Genomic DNA, 7,213 nt, shown 5'->3' on the forward strand with positions numbered 1-7,213 from the left:
AGAAAGAGTTTGTCCTCAAGCTCATAAGTTGGGTAGACCTGCTTGAAGTTGGCCAACTGTTCCCATGTAGCAACTGCTGGTTCAGCGTCCTTCCATTGGACTAGAATCTCCCACTGGTCATTAATAAGTTGGGCACATAATACCGTAGCTGGAATAAAGTGAGTATACTTGGAGAACCTATCCACCAACACAAATAATACCGATTTTTCGGAAGATTGTGGAAGACCTTTGACGAAATCCATAGAAATATTGGCCCACACTTGTCTAGGAAGTGCAAGAGGCTGCAGAAGACCTGCTGGACTTAAGTGTTTGGTCTTGTTACGTTGACACACCAGACAAGATGTTACATATGCTGCAATGGAGGTCTTCATAGCTTGCCAATAGAAATCCGCTTGAATGCAATGCAATCTTTTCTATATGCCTTCATGAGTGTTGTCATGGTGTGCATAGATGATGGTTGAAACTAACTCAAAAGTGTGTGGTACATATAATCGCATTTTTTTAGTAAATAAGAGAATCCTGAATGACCCATCTAGAGTCCAGTGCCCCCTCTATAATTTTCTTGTGCATATTGAGAAGAACCAGATTGCTGGCATTTTCCTCCTTTACCAAGTCTAATAGATCAAAATGAGGTTGGCTAATAGCATAGAGGAGTGGTGGAGTCTCCAAACGTTGTGACAAGGCATCGACCGCCTTGTTTAACCGCCCAACGCGGTATTCCACTGTAAAGTCAAATCCCATCAATTTACTGATCCAGTGTTGTTGAGGAGAAGTCGTGAGGCACTGCTCCAACAAATATTTAAGACTGTAATGATATGTACGGATAAGAAATGCACGACCCCATAAGTACGGTCTCCAATGTTGGACAACTTTTGCCAACCTAATTAACTCACGTTCATATGCTGGCAATTTGTGATGTCGTACTACCAACTGTCTACTAAAATATGCAATAGGGTGAAAGTGCCCCAATGCCCCCACCTGATGCGTCACACTCGACCTCAAATAAATCTTCAAAATTGGGAAGTTGCAGAACTGGTGCGGATGCAAGAGCTAATTTGAGATCTGAGAAGGACTGTGTTGCCTGATCATTCCAAATAAAGGAATTTTTCTTGAGGAGATTTCTCAATGGTGCTGCTAATGGTCCATAATTCCTGATAATTTTTTTGTAATATCCTGCTAGTCCCAAAAACCCTCTCAAAGCAGAGGTATTCATAGGTTGCGGCCAATCGGCAATGGCTTGAATTTTCTCAGAATCAACCGTGACCCCATCATGGAAAATAATATGGCTGAGATAGGCCACATGTGGCATTTAGATTTCTTTAAATATAATTGATGTGCACCTAACAATTGAAATACTAATCTTAATTGCTCTAAATGCTGAGTTCTGGACTGTCTGTAAATGAGTATGCCATAAAAAAAAACAAGTACAAATTTACAAAGATAGTTACGAAATACCTTGTTCATTAATGCCTGGAATGTGGAGGGTGTGTTGGATAACCCAAATGGCATGACCAAAAATTCAAAATGGCCGTGATGAGTGTAGAAGGCAGTTTTCTCGATGTCGTCTGGATGCATACGAACCCGATGTTATCCGAAGCGCAAGTCCAATTTGGTGAATATATATGACCCATGTAATTCATCTAGAAGCTCCTCAACCACAGGAATAGAGAACTTGTCTTTCACAATTTTTGCAATCAAATCCCAATAATTGTCACAAAATCACCATATATCATCATGTTTCTTAATGAGGAGGACTGGTGACAAAAATGGTGAACAACTGCTGCGAATAAGGCCTTGTTGTAGCATGGCTTGGTATTGTCTTTCTATTTCAACTTTCTGGAGGAGTGGGTAGCGATAAGGACAAATTACCACCACTTCTGAGCCCTATTTTAAACATATCCGATGGTCACAATGCCTCAAGGGAGGCAGCCCGGAGGGCTCTTGGAACAAGTCTGAGAAATCATCTAGGAGATGTTCTATAGTGTTGTATGGATTGTCCTGTGTGTGAAGCGTATGAATGTGATGTGGCTTGTCCACGTAACCCACCTGTAATAGTACTTGTTGTCCGCCCATTTCAAAACTCATAGCTAAAGCAGTAAAGTCCCATAAAATTTGGCCTAAGGTTTGCAACCATTTAATACCCAATACCATATCGAACCAAGCTAGAGGTATGACAAAAAATTCTGAATGAAAGAAAGTCGTACCGATTGAGAATTTTACTTCTTTGCTGATGTCGTACCTAGGAACCTTTTCTCCATTGGCAACCGAAACATTTCTATTGAGTGTGGAAGTATCTATAGTTGAAGGTGTTGAGTAGCTGGTAAACTGAGAAAATTATGTGTACTTCTCGAATCCACAAGGCTGACAAGGTCCTAGTCCATCACCCGAGTCCAGACTTGCATAGTTTTGGTAGATTTCTAGCCGGTAATGGCATGCAGAGAAATTTCTGGTGCATCTTCCTTAGTAGGATCATCAATTTTTTGTGGTTCTATGATTTCATAACCTCTAACCAGAACAACCTTTTACACCGATGGCCTGCCCTGTATGGTTCATCACAGTTGTAACCTAAGTTCTTTGCCTTGTGGTCAACCATCTCCAAACTAGTTAATTTTTGAATATATAGGGTGGGTGGGTTGTTGGGTCGTGTATCTGCTACAAGATTAGGAACGGGATTATTTCTGACTTGTTGCCTTGCTAGAAAAGTTATTTGAGCTGTAGTGTTGCACCTCCCTTGCCAACTATTGGAAGTGTTCTAGTCCCCTTGCCATGCTGTCCTCTTGTTTTGAACTTTTTGTCGAGTTTCCAGTGCGTGATCTAGATTCATTGCTCGAGCTAAGTCAACAGGTGCATGGAGCTCCACCTCTAACTTAATGACTCATTAAGTCCTGCCGTAAATAAATTGACTTGTTAATCTACCTGAACCATCTGACTAGCTCGTGCCAATTTTTTTTGGAACTGTTTTTTATATAGTTCCACTGGGCTAGTTTGTCGTAATACTACCAAATCCCCCAAGGGTTTATTGTGGGCTGGAGGACCGAACCTTATTGTGCATAATTCCTTAAATTCTTCCCCATCCAGCACCAATCTATCCAACTCTACTTGATGAAACCAAAGTTGTGCTTCATTGAGCATGTGGAAAGCAGCCAGTCTCACCTTATCAATTTTTGGTGTTCTTTGATGGGTAAAAAACTTTTCGCACCTATGTAACCAAATCAAGGGGTCGTCTGACCCATTAAAAGTTGGGAAATCAAGTTTTGTATACCTTGGTATGGTGCCACCTCCTTGGTTGAAATTTCCCATCTGGGTAGGAAAGGTATTGTGCCTTGCAAACTGGTCTCCCACTCTGTTGTGCGAGTTGTCCTCACCTCTTTGTTCCGGGGTTGAGTTCCTTCCAACCGTAATATTTCCCATCATTCCAGAAAGTCTATCAATCTGGAGGTTCATATTTGGAAGTTGTTCCAACTTCTCCATGATTAGGGCAAACTTTCTTTCATTTTTTGCCTGCTCTTGCTGCCCTTTGATCATCAATTATTTTAACACAATTGTTGGGCTCCCTCATGTCACCCTGCTCTGATACCACAGTGTTACGGTCCCTGGCCATGGATCGAGTAACTCGGTGTGGGATTGATGAATCCAGCGCCGTAGGAGAGCTGCTGCTCTCAGTAAGGAGTAAAAGAGTCTCCTTTTTACTGCTAGATTGTTGTTCTCGGTAAGGGTTGAGAAACCCTTGCTGGTCTCGGATAGGAAGGGGTGGACCTTGGTTGCTCACTGCTGAGAGGTATTAGGACCCTCTTGGCTTATTGCTATTGCTGACGGTAGAGAGAGGTTAGGTGTCCCTAACCCTACTCCTCACTGGATTAGAGGCTGAAGCACCTCTCTTATGGGTTGCTCTCAGTATAGGGCTGGGAAGCCCCTACCCTTTCTCGGAAAGAGGGAGAGAAGCCTCCTCTTGCTGTTGTGGATGGAGGAGAGCCTATAGCCACTGATTGAGCTTGGGAAAAGGGAACAAACCTTCCCCCTTTGTCTCGGTAAGAACAATACAAAACAAAATTCAAGAGGGAAAGAAAAAACTCAAAGTCAAGAGAGAACCTATACCTGGAGCTCGTCAAGGAGACGTCCCAAACCCTGAAGCTAGTCAAGGAGAACTCCAAACCCTGTTTAACCTAATTCAATGTTTGCCTTTCTTCCATTCCTTTACCCTCTAAATAGGGTTTGACGTCATTAGAGTTTAGGGATTAAAAATGACAATTATGCTCCTACGGCATGTACCCTTACACACTTAATGAAAAACTATACTTAAAGTAATATAAAATATGAAAGTAAAAGTAATTAAGTCGGTGAGTCATTGACGCCTCCTTTTGGTGACTCGGTGAGCTATTGAGTCCTCAATAGAGAAGAGAAGAAGAAGAGAAGAGAGGGAAAGAGAGAGCTCAACTAGAGAAGAAAAGAGAGAAAGAGAAAGAAGAGAAGAGCATTTAGGCTTGCAAAGGAACTTGGACGAATTAAGAGAAGAGGAGAGGACTTGATTGATAGACGTCAACCAAGACACCTATTTATACTATTCCATTACATATTTAGGGAAACTCCTTAATCAATTAGGATTCCCTAATATCCTTAATAACAACAATCATGATTAACCAAATTACATCAATCAAGGAAGATTGTCAAATCTTTCCAGCTCATGTTGGTAAGGATACCAGCTTGTGGTATCTTCAAATCTTCCAACTCATTCTAGCTCATGTGATGACTACTCTTGGCTCACGTCCTCATGATGGGTCCCACCAGCTTGTGTAACCAATGTGAGTCCCACATTGTAACAATTTACCATCTTGCCACTACTATCTGGGCCTATGGGCCTTCTCCTTCTTTGGTCGTATGGACTTGAGCCCATCTTCCAACACACTTGGACGTGTGGGCCTTCTTTGGTCTTGTGGGTCTGGGGCCATCTTCCAACACTCCCCCTCAAGATGGGAGAGAGAACATCATGAACGTCCAACTTCCTACAAATGATGCATAGGATCTTCCCATTTAAAATGGTACTCCATCATATCTTCAAACACTCCCCAACAAGCTGGTGGTCTCTTTGTTTTTTACCAAGAGACCCAACTGGCATAATATAAGAGAGAGTAAAATCCCTCCTCACAGTAAGATAAAAGCTCTATACTCCAGTCAAATGGTCATAGTCAAAAATATTTTTTGCTCAATTTCACAGGCTAAAAAGTAGCCCTAATGTAGGGCACAGAGTTTGCCCACTTTTTCAAGGTAGCTAAAAAAACACATCGCGGGTGGATAATATACTTAACTCACAATGGATGTTCGCCACACTCCAATCCTCTATAGGTAGTGGATCTATTGGCATTTTCAAAAGTTTTAGTAATAAGCTCCTCCATCACGGAGTCCCAACCCAGGTCACTACTCTCGAATGGTAGGACTAAAATTGCTAAATAAGGGAGTAAAAAGTAATCGCCGAAAATAATACGTTGGGACCACCATGTGCTTATTTTTTCATCAGAATAACCAATGCTGACAATAGTCGGCAACCAAGAAGTCCTTCTTCAATAATAATGTCTTAGTCAAAGAGACACAATAGTAGCAGCTAAAATAGGCCTTGGCCCAAATAAAGTGTACCAAATAATGAAAGTCCTTAAAAAGGATCCATAGAAGAATTTGATGCGAGTCCATCAGAGGGTTATGCACCAAATAATATGTTGACTGAGGAATACGCTATCAACTAATTCAAGATAATATTGCAGCTAGAGATAAGAGACCGAATTAGACTGAGGCAAGCAATTGAGTCGAGCTGAGTCATGAATCAGACCAATCAAGTCGAGTCGTGAGTGAAATACGTATAGAACTTGGGATCGGGACCCATATAATAGAGGCAATAAGCAAGTTGGACTGAGTCAAGTTGACCAGAATCTGAGTTGGCTTGAGTTAACCCAAGCAGGGCAGAAGCAGTAAACGATGCTCAGGATCATTGGGTTGACTCAGCTAATTAAATTCTCCCTTGCTGAAACATGGTAATAATAGAACACCTTTCTTCACTCCCGTCAAGTAGAAACAAAAACTCAGCAGATTTAAGTGAAACGAAACCAGTGTCTTCGTCCTCCTGAAGCAGCGCAAAGTTGAGGCTTCGAAAAAAAAAAGCAAATAGAGGAGAAGCATGCGAAGAAGAATGATGAACAGGAAGATTTCAACAGACAATGGTGGCAGATAACTCAGTCATAATTAGATGGGATCAATGGCTGTCATTTTCGGCCTCCAAAAAAAGAAACAAAGTTTTCAATGAAGATGAGCCAGATAAGGAAAACGCTAGCGAAGCGAAGACCAAAAGTCATGGAGAAACTTTTTTAAATCAATTGAATTATATCTACAACCAACCTGCTCTATTATAAGTTGATGTTTTTGGAATGAAGTATCATATTCCAATGGGATAACCTTCCAGCCGGATACAATCAGCTTGAAACTGAAAACTAGCGAGCAATCAGCAACAATTTTTTCGGAAATAAATAGTGCCAACTAGATTGGCTAGAGATAGGGAAAATAAGCAAGGAATGATGACAAAACTTCCACTCAAGAGCAAAACAAACAGCAGCAATGGCAATGTTCAACAAAAAAAACCTCATGCCGACAATCTTCCAACAATCATCATGTTATGGACTCCATAGCATCCCGAGTTATCAACAGACGTAGGAATTAAATTATGCTATTTCCCTTTGCATTTCTGTTGAATTTGGTTTGGTTTGGTTTGAATGTAATTTTGCGTGAACCATGTGACCCATGGGTCTGAGTTGTAATTTTGTCCCCAAACCTATTTATTGGGACAAAGAGTTGAATGAAGATTAAGCATTGAATCAATTAGTTTTAGCTAGGTCAGATTCTCCCTCAGAGGTTCAGATTGAGCCTCCTCAAGGCTCAATCCATTTCCACCATTACACTTTCCAAGAACAGGAGTTATCTTCCAGCGTCAATAGCCAATCTGGAGGGAAGAGAGGGAAGAAGGGTGACAAGATCCATGGCTTAGGAAGATCCCAATATCTTAGTATCAGACAAGTCCACCCTTGGGGATTCCTCTTCCCCAGAGGATTTGCATCCACTGATTGAGGAAAATTGTCAAAGGACAGAGGCTCAATATCAATCCATTGACGAGGTTCGTCAGACCATTGCTGACCTGCGTTCGGCCATGGCTGCCATGGATGCATCAATCCAGCTC

Source organism: Aristolochia californica, unplaced genomic scaffold (assembly GCF_029961685.1).
Source record: "Aristolochia californica isolate CCGP_79_NKW_82.1479 unplaced genomic scaffold, dmAriCali1.0.hap1 SCAF_2, whole genome shotgun sequence".
Lineage (NCBI taxonomy): Eukaryota > Viridiplantae > Streptophyta > Magnoliopsida > Piperales > Aristolochiaceae > Aristolochia > Aristolochia californica.